This window comes from Phyllostomus discolor, chromosome 9 (assembly GCF_004126475.2).
Source record: "Phyllostomus discolor isolate MPI-MPIP mPhyDis1 chromosome 9, mPhyDis1.pri.v3, whole genome shotgun sequence".
NCBI lineage: Eukaryota > Metazoa > Chordata > Mammalia > Chiroptera > Phyllostomidae > Phyllostomus > Phyllostomus discolor.
The window spans coordinates 36,794,682-36,810,060 of record NC_040911.2 but is presented as its reverse complement, the minus strand read 5'-3'; positions in this window follow the sequence as shown (position 1 = coordinate 36,810,060).

The following is a 15,379-nucleotide window of genomic DNA, read 5'->3' as shown; positions in this document are numbered from 1 at the left end:
AATCTTCCCTGCATCCCATCCCTGACAGCTGCTGATTTGGCTTCTTTCTTTCTTTCTTTTTTTTAATTGAAAGTAAACCTTCAAAGCGGCGCAGCCACCTGAGAAGCTCCGCTGAGCACTGCAGCTGGGCTAGTGAGCCTCAAACAGGAGCGCCGCTTTTACCTCGTTCCCTCCTGCCCTGGGGCTGGGGAGGGGGATCGTGGGGCCTGGTGGGCGGCCAGGGCCACTCAGCTTTCAACTTAGCTTTTGCATTAGAAGAAGGGAATGTGGACACGGGAAAAGTGTTGTGGAGAGATTTTGAAAAGTGCCCCTGTAACTTGAGAGAGAGATTGAGAGGCGATAGCAAAGAGGTGGGGGTGGGGAGAGGAGGAAGGAAAGGCGGGAAAGGAGGAGGGGGAGGTGTAAGTTTAAAGGCAGAATGCAAGTTCAATTTACTTATGAAGAAATCTGGGGGTGTCTTTGTGCTGACTGGTTAGACTATTGGGGGTACTTTGTAGAAGGAAATTAATTTTAAAAAGCATGTGCAAATTTAACAACCATGGTGTGGCACGTAAAGCAACAACTCAGAGGATGGCACTGACTTAGGAGTCAAGATTCTTAGATTTATTCCCTGGAGTCTTCTCCTTAGTTACTTTGTCATTTCAAGCTGGTCCCTTCCCTCACCTTGCAAGTTTTTTACTATAGAAATTTTTAAATATTCAGAAAAGTTTAAAAAATAATATGAGAAACACCTTTGTATTCATCATCTAGATTCAACAACGGTTAACATTTTTCCACATTTGTTTTACCGTTAGTTCTTTCTCTATGTGAACACACTCACAGGCACACATTTTGCTGAACTATGTGAAAGTAAGTTACAGGCATCATCGTACTTCACCCCTATGTACTCCGGCACGCGTTTCTTAATGAGGACATTCTTTGACATAATCACAATACAATCATTACACCTAAGAACATTGACGATAATTCCCTAGTAACATTTCACATTCAGTCCATATGAAAACTTCTCCAATGGACTTCAAACTATCCTTTATAACTGCTTTTTGTTTTGAACCAGGAACCAATCAGGACTCACCCATAAATTTGGATAAGTCTTTTTAGCTTCTTGCTCTCTCTTCTCTCATTGACATAGAACCTACATTCAAAGTGTACAAATGTTAAATGTATATTTGATGGATTTTTTTAAAAAGATGATTTAAAATTTTTTAAATTTATATTCCTTATTTTTAATCAGTTTATTGGGTGGCGCTGGTTAATAACCTTAGAGAAGTTTCAGGTGCACAGTTCTCTAATATATCACTGCATTTTGCATTGTGTGCTCACCACTTAAAGTCTAGTCTCCCTCAGTCACCATATATTCCCTCCCTGTACCCTCTTCAGCCTCCTCCTACCCCCATTCCCTTCTGGTACCCGCCCTTGTGTTACTGTGTTTATGAGCTTGTTTGTTTGTTCATTTGTTGCTTTTCATTTTATATCCCACATATAAGTGAAATCATACGGTTCTTGTCCCTTTCCATCTGACTTAGTTTGCTTAGCATGATATTCTCAAGATCCATCCACGTTGTTGTAAATGGCAGTATTTCATCTTTCCTTATGGCTGAGTAGTATTCCATTGTATGTATGTGCTGCATCTTCTTTATGCAGTCATCCATCAAAGGACTCTTAGATTGTTTCCACATTTTGGCTGCTGTGTGTGATGCTGTGATGAACATAGCAGTACATATATCCTCATGAATAAACATTTTCAAAGTTTTCAGGTAGATGCCTAGGAGAAATAGCTTGGTCACAGGGTAGCTGTAGTCTCAATTCTTTGAGGGACCTCCACACTGTTTTCCAAAGTAGCTGTACCAATTTAACTCTACCTAGCAGTGTGAGGGTTCCCTTTTCTTCACAATCTCTTTAATACTTGTTGTTTCTTGTCTTGTTGACAATAGCCATTCTAACAGGTATGAGGAGGTATCTCATTGTGGTTGTGATTTGCATTTTCCTTATACCTATAGATGTCATCTTTTACGACAGTTTTAGACTTTGTTGACTTTTTAATATAACTATGTCCCTAAGTAACCACTCACTAAATTGATAAGTAGAATATTTGTATCACCCAGCAGGTTTCCTCATGACTGTTCCTTGCCAATATCTCCTCCTCCCCACCCCCCAGAAGGGGTAAGGATGAGAAACAATTGGAACTCTTAGATCTTTTGGCTGAAAATAAAAATTGGTTTAACTACTTAGGAAAATTGTTTCCTAGTATCTAATAAATTCAATATGTACTGACTGTATGACCCAGTAATTCCATTCTTCAGTATATACTCAAGAGAAATAATTTTATATGCCACTAAAAGACCTGTGGAGGAATGCTTAAGCAGTTTTATTAATAATTTCTCCAAACTGGATCTATCCCAGATGCCCATCTATAATAAAATGGATAAATAAATTGTGGAATATTTATACAAAGGAATACTACACAGCAATAAAAAAGAGATAGATACCGAATCATGCAATAGCTCAGGCAAAACTTAGACATTATGTTGAACAAAACAAGCCAGATATAAAGAGCATACATCCTGTGTGAGTCCTTGTAGATGAAGATCAGAAACAGGCAAAGATCAGCTATTGTGAGAGTAGTTATTAGTCTCCTTTAACTAACAGTTAGCCCCTTTTCACATGACATTTTCTTTTGAAGAGCTAGAATGAGCTGTTTTGTAGACTCTCTCACATTCTGGATTTGTCTGATCATTTCCTCATTTAACTTGATCTTTCACAACTGGGGATCCATGAGAAAATTCTGCTACGGTGTCCTAAGGTACCCATTTTATATAAGTTTTATCTTGTGCACCTAGAATGGTACTAGTCATGTTCCATTCTTTGGGAGAATTGAGTAAATTATCACTCAACTGATTTTCTGTGATCTATGGTTCAGTTGAGGAACTCCAGTTGAGAAAGGATTATTGAAAGTTAGGTCTTAGGTCTTATCAGAGGAAAGTTAAACATTTTTGGCAATAATATTTTACAGATGGTACTATGTACTTCCTACTCTACTGTGCAGAGAGGCATTTAACATCAGGTTGCTCCACCAGTGGTGATGTGGATGTGGAGTTGGATCACTTGGTTAGGTGGTGGCAGCCAGGTCTCTCCATTGTAAAGGATGTTTTCCCAGCTCTCTATGGCTTAACAGCCTCATTTGTCAACGTGAAGCACTCAAAGGTCAGTATCTCCCACTTGACACAATAATTTCTTTCCAGCAAATTTGGCTGCAAGGTAAAACTGCTCAAAGCAAAATGGCTATTTCACTTATAGGCCTTCTCCCTAAAATGGGAGCTTCATACCAGGAAAAATATTCTTAATTGGAATAGAACATTCTAATTTCTGAGATTTTTAGGTAACATAAAATGAATTGCCCTCCTACTTGAGGAAATTTTGTAAACATGACATTTTGGATATTAAAATTGCTTAAACTCAAGACACATCATATTGCATTCATATGCATTTTGGTGATGACAAATATTATAGGAGGTTGTGTTTAAATCATTGGCAGAAACTAACTTAAGGATTTCATGTTTATATAGTTAACCCTTGGGCAGCATGGGCTGGAAATGCATGGGTCCACTTACATGTGGATTTTTCTCAATATTCAGTCAGTTCTTTGTTTCTCCATTCAGGTTATATGGATTTTCAACAGCACTTGGGATGGGTGCCCCTGACCCCTGTGTTATTCAAGGTTCATCTGTATCTAGATCTCAGTCAGCCCCAGAAGACATCTGTTTCAAAGCATTTAGCAGTTTTAAAAAATTACCCTTAAGAACTCACTTCTGTACTCTAACTTAAAGGAGGAAAAGTGTTTTAAGCATGATTATCCACTGACTTCAAAGGACAGAAATAATTTCAAGTGCCTTAGATTGATTTTGGTGAAAAAGTCATCACACCAATCCAAAACAGTTTGGTGGAGAAAACCAGGGGTCAAATATTATTCATTAGCTCAGTAACCAAGGCCAACCCAATCTAAGCCCTGATTTCCTATGGCAAATTAAAGATGGCCACAGATTGGTTGATGTTCTCCTTTAAGAGGCTGGGTCCATATCTGCTCCCCTTGAATATTGGTGGGCTCTGTGATTCCTCCAATCAGCAGAATATGGCTGACGTGATGATGCACCAGTTTCTGGACTCAATCCTTAAAAGACTGGGAGCTTCCACTTCCTATCTTTCAGAACAGGAACACCTACTTTTGAAACTCAGCCACCACGCTGTAGGAAGCCCAAGCAGCCCTGTGGAGAGGCCCATGTGGAGGAGAATACTTTGCTGACATGTCCTACTGAGCTCCCAGCTTACAGCCAGCACCAGCTTGCCAGCCATGTGAGAGAACCATTCTTGGAAGTGGATCCTCTAGCCTTCAACACAACAACCCAATGAAGGCTGCATGAAGCAGAGATGGCCATCCTGGCCCCCAGTGCCCATAACTGCAGATCAGTGAGCCAAATAAGTGTGTGTTCTTCTTAAGACACTAGCTTTTGGAGTACTTTGTTATTCAGCAAAGATAATTACAGCAATCCTCATTTGCAATGTGGTAATAAACCCGCTTGACTCACATACACAGAGGGACACATAGGATAAGATATACAGAAGTGCTTTCAATGTATGAAGCAATCCTATGCCTGTGCAAGGTGGTCGTCTCTGAAGCAACCAACGGAATGAAAGGATTCTATAAATATTACTGGCATATTATTCCAATTTTGACTGACCCTACCTCCTGAAGTTAAAGCAAAAACCAGGTACTTTTTTTTCATTGTGGTAAAATATACATAACATAAAATTTACCACTTAACCATTTTAAAGTGCACAGTTTAGTGACATTAGTACATTCACAATGGGGTGCAACCATCCATCATCCATCGTCAGAACTGCAGTTACTTTTGATAGTAGAGAATACATCTTCCTAACAAGTGTAATTTTTTATTCTAAATTTGAAGTGAAGCTAAATCGTCTCAGCGCTGTGTGTGATAATGATAATGTAAGGAACGAGCCCATGTGCGGCGGAGAGTTTCCGGAGAGATGGTGAGGAGTGGCAGCCCGCACTTCGCAGTGGAGCCTGAGGATGCTCTCACTCTTCTCCGAGCCCACTGCCTCCCTGCAGAACTTCAATTAGTCATTAGTCAGCATGGGGATGGGGGAATATTTAGAGAGAAATGAGCACTTATTAAAAAGGGCCAGGAGAGCAAGTTTTCAAAGCTAGAACACTCCAACAAAACCATTTTATATATAAGCAGGCCCTCTGGATTTAGCACACATACTTGCACCTGGACCCCACCTGGACATAATTAGTTTCCCTGAGCTTAGAGCAGAGAAAACACCAAAAAAAAAATGATGTCAAAAAAACCCTGAGCAATCTGTCACGATCTGTGCTGAGCAATTAAAGCAGCGTGTTTTCTGTAAGAATTATGTAACACAGATGACACGGTGTTTAGATAGCCAGGACTGGAAAACCATCTGGTTACATTTGACTTCCCAACTCTTGTAGTCTGTTCCTTGAATTGTGTTGTATACTTTGGGATGGAAGTCATAGGAAGGAAAGATACTCAAGAAAAGATACTTGGTTCATTTGTAAGAAGATCTTTTATCTCCTTGAGAACTGAAACATTCTGGGCAGGACTTGTCATTCTAAGTGAGCAGAGAGAGTCCTTAGTGCTTGAGGACCAAAATACAAAGTAGACAAAGACTGGGTGTGTCCACGAGTCAGGATGCCTGTGTGGGCTGGAGGATAGGCGGCATATCATGAGCCAAACAGGAAAGTGTGTTCCAGCCTTAGGTGACCCATCTCCTGGCTCCCTCCCTGGATCCTAAGTGTCCAGAATCGCACCCCATCTCCTTTGCCCTGGGTCCATTTGGCCAGGCTGAACCAGTCCATCGTCCCCTTGCATGATCATGCATGTTGAAGCTAGGTGGTGTTTCCTCACCTGGGGTTTTCAGTGCTTACTGACCAACCATGGGTTGCCTAGGAGTCCTGGTTTCTTGGGCGTCACAGAGAAATAATGAGAAATAAGTGTTAAAGTGAGCCCCCAGAGGCATCTGGGACTGAAGTTCAATCACTGTGCAGCTCTCCCTACCCTTCTGGGCTGAGCACCTCGCCCTCCTCTCCACCAGAGAATTTATCACAGTGACTGTTTGCTGTCTACCCCTGGGGACTACATTCTTTAAGGGCTAAGGTTCCAATTCCAGCAACAGTCAGTGGGTGCCTGTTCACTCCCTGACAGCCCACTAACTGTTGCCGCGAGTCCTTCCTCACAGCCCAGGGAGAGAACTGCATCCTTGTTTCAGAGAGGAGGAGACTAAGTTCCTGAGAGAACACATCCTTGGTCCAAGGCCTGGTTGTGAGCCAGGCCTCCAGGTGTGCCTGGTTGATGGTGGGCATGCTCTTTAGGAAAACCCAAGGGAGTGAGGAAAGCAGGAATGAGATGGGAGAAGCTGAGCAAAGTGTGGTCTCAGGCCAGATCTAGCCTTGGCCTACTGAGGGTGGAGGGTTGGCAGAGAGTTTCTGGGCCCTAAGCCTGACTGAAAAGTTGTCCCACTGAGGAAGGCAGTTGGGCTTTTCAGCCCAGAATCAGTCATTAGCAAAGGGGTATGGGCCATGGGCAGCGGGTGGTGTCTTCTGACAGCCAGAGAAGGCCGCAGGTCAGGGCCCTGACTGAAGGAGCCTGGGGGGCACCTTGTGGTCAGTAAGTGGGGAGCCCCATGTGAGCCCAGGTGGTCTGACTTTACTACTCACTTCCTGAGCCCACACCACCGACCCCGCTGCTACTTTGTCTTGCTGTCTTTACCAGCTCTTGCCCCTCCCATGCCTGTGACAGTAACTGACCCAATCAACTCATGTTTGTTCAGAAAATTAGTGGAACAGTGAACAAGTAATTGCTGGATAAAGATGAAAATGTTGTGAGAATTTAGAAGAAAGAAATGAATTCTTACTGGGGGAAGGGAGAGGAATTAGGGATGACCTCACAGAAGAGTAGCTTTTGAAAGGCAAGTAGGCGGGGAATGGGCAGAAGGGGGCTTCAGGGGGGAAGGGCACATGAGAGTGAGAGGGGAAGTAGACGTCATTATCTGAGACATAATGGGTAAGCCCCAAGGCTTAGTTTCAGGTGGACCTATAGACATTATTTGAGTCAGATCATTGAAACTTTCAGCAGATTGCTAAGGGGTTAAAAGTTCATTCTTTTAAAAATGTGATTTAAATCTGTTCTTATGCTCTTCTGTATTTTCAAACTGTTTGAAATTCACACACACACACACACACACACAGAGAAATGTGTGTTTGCAGTATAATTGAGCAAAGGCAGACTCTTATAATGTCCCCACCCTTGGTTCAGAAAACTAGAGAAGGCTTCTTCAGAAAGGGACATAAGGCTCAAACAAACTTTATTCTTAGTGGAAACCATGCAACCCTTTCAGAGAGGGAATGATGTGATTGGAAGGTGTTTCTGGATGCCATGTGGCAATAGTTCAAAGAAAGAACTGAAGAGATGAGGAATGGGCATCTGGGAGGGCAGTTACAATTGTTCACGAAAGTGATGACAAAAGGTGAGGTTCTGGTGACAGAGATGACAGATGTTTGGAAGGTGGAAAGGATTTGGTGATTGGATGTCAGCAACAAAATAGGAAGCATCAAATTTAGGCGCAATGGCTCTTGAATAAATGATCAGGAGAACGTTGGCATCATTCGCTTGGATGAGGAAACTGGCGACAGGTTTTGGAGATAGACAGTGAGTTCAGTTTTACATGCATGGGGTTTTAGCTGATGGATGGAAATTCTAAGTAAAGAAGTTTAAAGAAAGCTGAAAGTAATTCAGGGAATTCTGAGGCGTGGGGGCCGGAAATACAGACTGGGCACTTGTTAGCCGTAAGTCCAATATGAGGAAGAAACAGGAGAGGAGTAGGTTAATTGTGGGAGACACAGAGTGAGGCAGAAACTGTCCTGCAGCTCAAACCCTGGGGACTCTAAATTCAAGGATCAAGTTGAAGAAGAGAAACCATTGCCAGGAACTGAGAGGGAATAATGTTCTGGAACTTAATGAGGAGGAAGATTCAGGAAGAGGTTGTTTAAAATCCTCCATAGAGATGAATGTTCCTAGGATTGCCAGTAAAATACAGGTGCCCATTTACACTTGAATTTCAGATAAATGATGAAAAAAATTTTATCTGGTTTTCCATGCAGTGTTTGGAGCATACCTATATGGAGGACATCCAAATGTTGCATTGGACATGCTACTTACAAATAAAATAGAATAATGAATACAATTTGTTTAACTTACATTAAATTTAACTGAGCATTGTGTATCTTTTTTTTCTTTTTGCCAACTCTGACAACCAGAAAGTGACCTGAATGGAAGGATGTCATCGGTGACCTCGCTACAGTGTCCTGGTGAGCTCTGTTCTCTTAGCCCCCTTTCTACTTATGGGAAGATGGCAGGGGCCCTACAAAAGGGGCCTAACTCTATTAAAGGGGTATCAAACTCATTTTCACCAGGGGCCACATCAGCCTCTCGGTTGCCTTCAAAGGGCAGAAATAATTTTAGGACTGTAACCACTCCTTAACCATTAAGGAGTTGAAATTACATTCGGCCCTTTGAAGGCAACCTCGAGGCTGATATGGCCCCTGGTGAACATGAGTTTGACAGCCCTGCTTATGAATGAGTCTCCAGGTTCTGTTTTCTATATTCCTGCCTAAATTTCCTTCTCCATTTTGTGACGTCTTTGGCTCCCACTCAATCACTGACATCATGCCTGCTCCCCACTCCCCCAAATTTAGTGCTTCACTGGCCTTCCTTCTCAGTTCCAAGATGTCACTCAGCCCTGACCTTCAGGTTCACCTTGTCTGGGGGCAGCTAGTGGAACAGAGGAATGCAAGGGTTTAAGGGGTCTCTAAGGGATGAGCAGCTGGAATGGCCGAATTGAAACTACTTGGTCAAGGACTTGTGTGGTGAAGATATGGGATGGTAGGGTGAAGGAGATAAGCAAGGCAAGAAAACCTGAATATGTTTGTGACTTCAGAGAGATGAGACAGAGAGAAAGGGTAACAAAGCTGATGGGGGCATCATGCGGAAAGGCCACAGCAAAACTGACAGGGAGTGGAGGTCAGTGGTGAGGAGGAAGTCTTGAAGAAGAGACCACTGGAAAGGATTCAGAGATAGTAAGCGAAGATAAAGACCCATATTGATGGGGAAGACAGATTTGGGAAGCCCATATTAATTGCTTTTATTTTCTCAGGGAAGAGGGAATTGGCCTTATTGATTATGGTATTGAGTTGCTATACAGGTTGGGAGTTTGCAGAAAGTGGATGTATTTGGTTCTTACTGGCTTCAGTTTCAGAAGCTGAAGTTTTTCCCCCTGATATTGTCTTCAAATTTGGAGACTTCCCCGCATGTGGGGCATAAAATATATGACTGTTATGTGCCTGCACTTTATTATCACCCATGAGGGACTCACTCACCAGTTTGCTTGTTGTCGTTCCTTAACAGGAACCAAGTAGCACATTTGCAAGTGGGGAAGATCTGTGTGATCTTAGGGTCCCCAGTGCCCTCCCTCAGTGTCACAGGAAGGACATAAAAGGAGACCACCAGGGAACATCTGTAACTAAAGTTCATTTAGATTAAGTTCCTTAAAATGTCATGGTATCAGTACATTTTCAAGCCCACATTGGACGACCTCCTTCATTCTTTCTGCTACTACTTGTAAAATTACTACCCGGGTCTCTAAGAATTGAAATGGTGCTGGGCACATTTACTAGGGTGGCTATAAAAACAAAAATGGGACATAAGTGTTGGTGAGGATGTGGAGAAATTGGAGCCCTAGTGCATTGCTAGTGGAAATGAAAACTGGTGCAGAGACACGAGGGAAAACAGTTTGGCAGTTCAGTTCCTGAAAAAGCTAGATGTAGAATTACCATATGCCCCGGCAATTTCATCCCTAGGTATATATATCTGGAGGAATTAAGAGCAGGGACTCGAATGGGTCCTTGTACACTCTTATTCATTGCAGCATTATTCACAAAAGTCAAAAAGTGGAAACAGCTCAAATGTCCATCAACAGATGAATGGATAAATAAAATGTGGTCTATACATACACCTTTCTAAAGCTGAATATTTCCACTGAATCTTAGAAATTCTGATACATGCTACAACATGGATGAACCTTGAAAACATGTTAAGTGAAATGAGCCGGTTGCACAAGGACAAATATTGTGTGGTTCCACTTACACGAGGTACCTAGAACAGGCAAATTCAGAGAAACAGGAAGTAGAGTAGAGGTTGCCAGGAGGTGGAGGAATGGGTGGGAGATGGAGTGTTCCTTAATGGTTAAGAGTTTCTGTTAGGGTTATGAAAAAGTTTTGGAAATAGTGATGATGGTTGCGTAACTTTGTAAATGTAATTAATGCCACTGAACTGTATACTTAATGGTTAAAATGGCAAATTTTACATTATGTATATTTTAACACAACTTAAAAAAATTAATACTGTCATATGCCCGAAACCATTAAATTGTACTCTTCACATGGGTGACTTGAATCATATGTGAATTTTATCTCATAAAGTAGTTGCTGATCCCTTTGGGACACTTTTCCATAACTCTGCATTCAGGCCACAGGGACCATGAAAAACCTGAACTGGAAAAAAACCAAGTATGAGTCATGGGGGAAGGAGATCACTTCACAGCTGGAAGAGATTCAGATAATTACCTCGGAAACTTGCCATGCTTAGGAGACTGAAGGCCATGGGCATGGCAGAGGAAGAGTGGGTTGCTCCCAATCATATTCTGCATTGCATTGTGTTTTGTATTGCCACGAGTAGGGTAATACTACTGACAGGCACCTTTACTAGCACAAAATTCTTTACAGAGAAGTCACTGTGTGCAATCATAAGTTGGTTTCAGTTTGCAATGTAAGGATAGCTACTTTTTGGGTATCCGCCTAGACCTTGGATGGCCTGAAAAGCAGAGATTTAACTTTGAGTTGAGTCTGATGAGCCATTTTGCCCTGCTCTTCTGTGTGATGCCACGTCTGGGATGGAGGGTGATCGATTTTTCTGAAATGCGCATTTGGAGTTACAGGAGAGGCTGTTCAGAGTGTCCACAATGCCACTGGAGGAGACAAAACCATCTATTTATTCGGCAGCAGCACAAAGCCGCCTACACCGAGAAAACAACAATACATCCCTGAACAGATCAAACAGCTGCTCATCAGTCTGCTGCAAGCTGCAGGCTGCCTGACTAAATTACTGTCGACTAGGCGGATGAGCACAATTTGTCAGTCAGCATTGAGTTTAAATGAGCAGAGATGCACATAAAGCCGGCAATGCAATTGTAATTAAGAATTATAGGCATCAAGTTTCAACTAGTGCTTTCTTAAGGTAGCAGTGACTGAGCTCTAAAAGCTTAGGAAGGATCCAGAGCAGAATTGGAGCCAGGGCTAATGGTCTAGCTGGAGCCCTCTACCGTCTAAACAGTCTGCCACATAGGAAAGCGATATATAGGTGATGGAGAATTTATGAGAACTCAGGCTCTATTTTCCTGTTTGCTTAAAAGTGTTCTATCACACATTAAAAATTATTAAAAATAATCATTATTATTAAAATGATGTTCTTGGACCCACCACCCAGATTTTAAAAACAGGACCTATTGATTTGTGCTGATGGTGGTCGAAATCACTGTGGGAGTTGACAAACCTCTGGCTGCTGAGCTGAATGAAATTTAATAAATGGTGAGTGCTGACAATGAGTTGGTGCCGTGCCATGTAAGGATGAATAAAAACGGGCTTCCTCAGAGAGTTTACAGTCCAGAAGGGAGAATAAAATGACAAGGCAGTTAGCTCTGCATCCCCTGAATTTGCGGGAAGAGCAGAGGTGTGACTAGAGAGGTGCGGAGCGCTGCTGAGGTTCGGAAGAGGGCGGACTGGATTGGATTGGGGTGGGGGCTGTGCGGGGAGGTGCTCAGAGAAACCTTTGTGAAGGAAGTGGCCTCTGAGCTGGACGTCAATGGTAAGCAGGAGTTTTTTTAAATGAAAAACGGGAGGGCAGTTTGGTTGGAGGAACTTGACACAAGAGAAGACAAGAATGTCTTAGGACTGTAAAAGAGACAATAGATTAATTTGTCTAGAAAGAGAGTAGTGGAATGTAGCATTGCTCCAGTTTCTTATAAGGCTCCACATCCTTAGGAAACACCCCTTGCAGGGCTAACTTTCCTTGCCACCAGAAAACTCAAGACTAGCATACCCAGAGTCAATCTTATTGGGAAGGATGTGGGAGGGAAAACTGTTGGTTTTTAGTCATTTCTCATCTATTTTACCTTCCTAAGAGCACCCCACATTTATTTAAGCAAACACCTCTTCCCCATTATTAACCTATATAATATAGCATACGATTGGCTGTATCTTTTAGCTCCAGGTTTAAACCTTCTAGCCATAGTTGACCAGTTAGGACTAATGAGAGCAAGGTCCAGGCTTTGGGAAAACAGTCAAGGAAGTAAAATACTTTCTTCCCTATTGATCATAAAGTTAAGAAAATGTGAGGGCTGGGGCTTCTGCAGCCATTTTGTCATCATGTAGTGAGAATAAAGTAAATATCTAGAAGCAGAGTCTATATTAAATATTTGATAGGGGTATGCCATAAAAGCCAATCAATCAGAATGAACACCAGCTGGTATGCTACACCAGGGATCTGAATGGAGGAACTCACAGCTTTAAAAAGAAAACAGCTTTACTTAAACAAAAATCTGTCCTGCAATGGTCTATCTATGATTTTAATTTTTACATAACCTTGCCCTTTCACTTCTAAAAATTTTTATAATAATTTCTTAAAATCATCTAAAACTCATATTCAGTGTTCCCTTGTTTAAAGAGCTTTTCTTAACAGTGTGTCTTCTTGACTGTAGGGTAAGTGGAGGCAGTCTGGCCTCCTCACCCAGGTGTCTGGGTAGCTAAGGGGAGCAGTGTTCCTATAGCCTTGGAGGGGCCTGATAACCAGTGTTCTCACACCTTGAGACTGGGTCCGATAAACTATTCCCGTAACATGAAATGGGCTCGCATGCGCAGAAATTATCTTATGTTATGTAATGTTCTGGCCCCTTGCTGGCTTTGTTCTGCTCCAGTACTTAAACAGGTAAGGACTCCCTGCTGGGGGTGATGATGATGAGAGACATGCAAGAGGACAGGTGCCACGATGGGTATCATGCTGGGGAGCCAGGGCTATGACATGAGACAGGCAGGCAGACACGCAGCTTGCAGCATGCATGGCTCACCCACCCACGAATAAAGGCATGTCAGACATCCCAACGGCTCCATGAATATTATTCCATCTGCATGAATGCCATGAACCTGCCTGGCCTTGGAGGGTGGCAACACATTGACTCTAGACATAAAGTTTTGGTACCTTATTGTTGTTAAAAAGGAATCTTTGTGCTGGAACCTGTTAAAACAACTAATGCAGGAAGTCATGGGGTCAAATCTTGGCTCCTCCACTGGCTGTGACCTCTGACAAGTCTACTTAACCTTTTCACTTGCTTCAGTAATATCTAAGTCAGAAGTTGCTGGGAAGATTCCACGAAATGGAAAATAGCGTTTGTGAGTAAGTGAAATAACTTTGTGTGATGGTTAATTTAATGTGTCAATTTGTTTGGGCTACAGAGTACCAAGATATTTGGTCAAGTGTTTTTCTGGGTGTGTCTGTGAAGACGTTTCTGGATGAGATTAACGTTTAAATCAGCAGACTGAGTAAAGCCGATTGCCTTCTCTAATGTGGGTGGGCCTCATCCAATCGGTTGGAGGCCTGAATGCTACAACAAGGCTGACTTTCCTGACTGAAAGAGAATTTTTTCTGCCTGATGGCCTTCAAACTAGGATATTGTTATTTGCTGCCTTTGAACCTGAACTGAAACATTAGCTCTTCCCAGGTCTGGAGCCTGCCAGCCTTCAGACTGCAACTGTACCACCGACCTCCTGGGTCTTGAGCTTGCTGACTCACTGTCAAGATCTTGGGACTTGCCAGCTTCCATAATAGCAGGAACTAATTCTTTATAGTAAATCTCTCTGTGTACACGCACACACACAGACACACACCTTATTGGTTCTGTCTCTCTGGAAAACCCTGATCATCACACTCTGTAAGAAATGCCTGCATTCTATGGCCAGTTGCCCTCATCTGCAGAGCTCCAGGGCATCAGCCTCCCTTTTCCCTTGGTCTTTTTCCCTTATTGGTGAGCTTCCTGTGGGATTCTCTCTCCTGTGCTATTAAGCAGTCTTCTCACAGCCCTCTACTTGTTGCTGTCTGCTGTTTGGCAAACCAATACCCTACTGCAGGTACTCTTGCCCAGTTCTCACCACCCTTAAGTGGTGGCCTTGAAGACTCACCACTTAAGTCTTATATCTGACAAAATCTCTCAAGAAAATAGCACTTCTAACTTCTGCCCCCAGCTTCTCAGTGAAAGGCCCAGACCTGGTCCCCCAGGCTGAGCTTAGCGCTGACCCAAGTTCATTTCAACTTCTCTCCACCTCTGCTGAGCCACAGGCACCATGCCTCTAGACAAAAAGATCCTTGGGGCTGCTGGGGGGCCAGCCAGGCACTTAACTCCCCACTTGAGTTCAACTGTGACCTTGGCTGTAAGCTCCTTAATAGTTGGAGCTCAATGTATACTAGTTCTCTCTTCTTAGGTTTAGAAATGAGGTGGCTGCAACTTTGTAAGAGTCAATGTCAAGCAAGAATAAAGTCAGTCTTGCTCCTTTCATTTGTATGTTCAAGGACTAGATCTGGTTGCACTGCCTGGGGAATATTTTATTATCTGAGCACATTTTTGGATAGAACCCTCCAATTTTATAAACATAATGCGACTGTTTTTATGCTGTTCTATTTTTAAAGTAAATGTTAGTTATATTTAAACTATAAGGTATTAGGTTTGACTATGCGAAACTGTTTTTGTAGATAAAAGACAGCCTCATCCTAAGTGAAAATCATTTGTAAGTGGGCCAGTTTAATTCTGTCATTCCTGTAAGGGGAGAGAACAGGGTGGATTGGAACCAAGATTGTAATTAGGATGCTAATCTAGCTCCCCTATTCTTCCCTTCCTTTATCCATAGCTCCCCCCAGTTCCCAGTTCCCTTGTGACGTAATGCTGCTTTCTGAAAACCCTGACCTGGTCAACTAATCCAAACTTGCTCTACCCCTAGACTCCTGAAATCTAATATCACCTTTCACATCTCCTTGGTAGGTCAGTCTTCAGCTTTAGGAGGACTGCAGTCTGATTAAACTTTTCTCCACGTGGGATGTGAATGACTGATAACTTTATTTAACATTTCGTGGTATCACTAGTGCTATTCACAAATAATCAAATTCTCTTCTCTTGTTGGGCA